Genomic DNA, 2,312 nt, shown 5'->3' with positions numbered 1-2,312 from the left:
AATCGGGATGGGTGTGTCGGAGGCAATGAGATTGGCACAGAATAGAGCAGGGTTTAGGGCTGTTGTACATAGGGTCGCTATGAGTCGCAAACGACTCAACGGCACACAACAACAACAACAACCACCACCTCCACCTTTGTCCTTGCTTAGAAACAGGTTCTCAGGAAGCAAAGATTTCCGTGGAAAATGTTCCTTCACATACACACATAAAAAGGAATTTGTAAATTACCTCAAATTAATAGAGCCCACACCAGATCCTTTTTCAAGAAAAACAGGCACAATGGGGAATGCGTTTAAAATAAACACCAAGATTGTGCATGATCAGAGGTTATCCAGGAACGCTAAGTGATTGGCCAGTCTCCAGGTTTCCTAAGCCTATCTGGCCAGATACAAGCAAAGTAAGGGATATAAAGCAACAGGGGCAGAAATACATATCCGCTGCAAAGGTGCGCGCTCCATCTCAGGAAGGAAACATAACGTACAAAGGTCAAGTCCACCCAGAGTTCAAACGCTCAACCTTGAGCTAAATTCCATCTCCTGGACTCCAAAAGGTCAACAGTCCCATGCACAGGGCAGAAAGCTCCCGCAGTCGGCTTCCCGAGGGATTTACAACCTTGGAAACTCAACGCGGCAGGTTCGTTCTGTCTGCAGGGATTAACCTTAAGGCTGCGCCACTCGGCAGTCTACTCCAGCAGAGGTTCCGGGGGCGCGATTTACAGCCTTAGGAATCCAATGAGTCAGCTCCGACTCCGCATTGAGTTTTTAATGGGTCATCATGGGTCTCGGAATCAATTCGGTTGGTTACAACGGATTTTACCGATTCGCTCGCCGCACCTCGGAAGACCGGGGCCCCTCCTCGCACCCCACCCTACCCCGAACAAGGCGCTCCCAAGGGTCTGGGCAAACATTCGACTCTGGAAAACCTCCAAAACAAGAGGCCCGGAATTCCGGGAAAGGATGGATTTCCCCGCAAAGGCTCATCTTTGGAGAGATGAGGCTCTCGGGACTCTGGCGTGCGTCTGGGTGCCCCTTTGCCCCTGCAGATCGCCGCGCTCGCCCGCAGAGGCCACCCTATGGATCGAGGAGACCCCGGCCCGATCGCCACTTAGGCTCACCCCGGCGGTTCCCGAGCTAGCCAGGGATTCCCAGACAAGGGACGCGAAGAAACACAAGATTGCCTCCCCAGGACTTAAATCTGTCCCTAAACCAGAGCAACTGAAGCTTTCTCAAGGCCGTCACCAGCTGAACAGTGGCCTTTAGAAACTCCTAATTCAGTCAGCAAACCGGCTTCGAGACTCCCCATCAAGCACATTCCATCCGATCATTTTACCTCTGCAAAAGTAAAAGGCTCTCTGGGCGAGAACTGTCGCCAAACCACCGTCTTCCCTCTCCAGGGTCTGCGACAAACACTCTACAAAATGGCGGCAGCGCCGTCTCCTTACAACACCCGAGACGCCCCCAAGCGCCACCTACGACGCGAGAACGCGCCTACGTGACAGAGGAGTGCGCGCACTCGCGCTCCCCGTATGGGTGGGGCTCCGTTTGACGTCAGGGGTGTGGCCTGACTCCACATTGCAGCTGTGCAGTTCTGCCCCTCTGCACAAATTCCTGGTGTGGTCATGGATTTCGGCCTTGTTTTTGATGTTCCCCGAGTGAATCCTTCTTCACCTGTGACAAGTGTATACCCCTTCACATGGAGCCTATTAGTGCTGCACTCGCCCTGAAGTGTGCGGCACTCACCGTCCCACTGGTCGCCAGTTCTCCCCGTTCCCACGAATCTAACTCTAGAGGGAGCCAGCACACAGCAGATAAACCCCAAAGACTTCTCTCAGTGCCTGACCCTGGGCTTGTGCTCCTGATAGTTCAGTGAAACAGTTAATATCATCCCGCTTGAAGTTTTCATATCTCAGAAGACTAGCTCAGGGCTGCCTATCTATTAAAAGAATAGGTTCCTAATAAGAAGGGAAAAGGGAAAAAGCAAAAAAGACTTTTTCTGTTTTACTCGTTATGATTCTTGTACCTGAGGCTGCTAAAGTAACCGAAAGTTTCCCTAACAATCTCGTTATTTATTCCTGAGGATTGATTTAAAAATTCAACCAAGTCACAATTCCATGGGTGAGTGGGGGTGAAGAAAATGGGAAGGATCTTTTGTGGGAAACAATGTATTATACAAACTTTGTAAATAAATCAGTATAGAATTATTGTTGTTGTTGTTACGTGCCGTCGAGTTGCCTGAGACTCATAGCGACCCTATGTACAACAGCCCTAAACTCCGCTCTGTCCTGTGCCAATCACACTGTCTCTGACACTCC

The 2,312-nt window shown here is 50.6% G+C and overlaps 1 protein-coding gene across 1 annotated transcript in view; it reads right to left on the bottom strand.

Moving 5' to 3' along the window:
• The window catches only part of CLK4 (CDC-like kinase 4), a 21,862-nt gene extending 20,482 nt beyond the window's left edge, over positions 1-1,380 (bottom strand). Inside the window, exon 1 of the mRNA XM_006898138.1 lies at positions 1,331-1,380. The gene's annotated coding sequence lies outside the window, so the exon portion shown is untranslated. The remainder of the gene's footprint in view (positions 1-1,330) is intronic.
• Positions 1,381-2,312: the final 932 nt, after the last annotated feature.

Source organism: Elephantulus edwardii, unplaced genomic scaffold (genome assembly GCF_000299155.1).
Source record: "Elephantulus edwardii isolate Elephantulus edwardi_28Jun2011 unplaced genomic scaffold, EleEdw1.0 scaffold00221, whole genome shotgun sequence".
Classification (NCBI taxonomy): Eukaryota; Metazoa; Chordata; class Mammalia; order Macroscelidea; family Macroscelididae; genus Elephantulus; species Elephantulus edwardii.
This window is presented reverse-complemented; position numbering and strand designations above follow the sequence as displayed.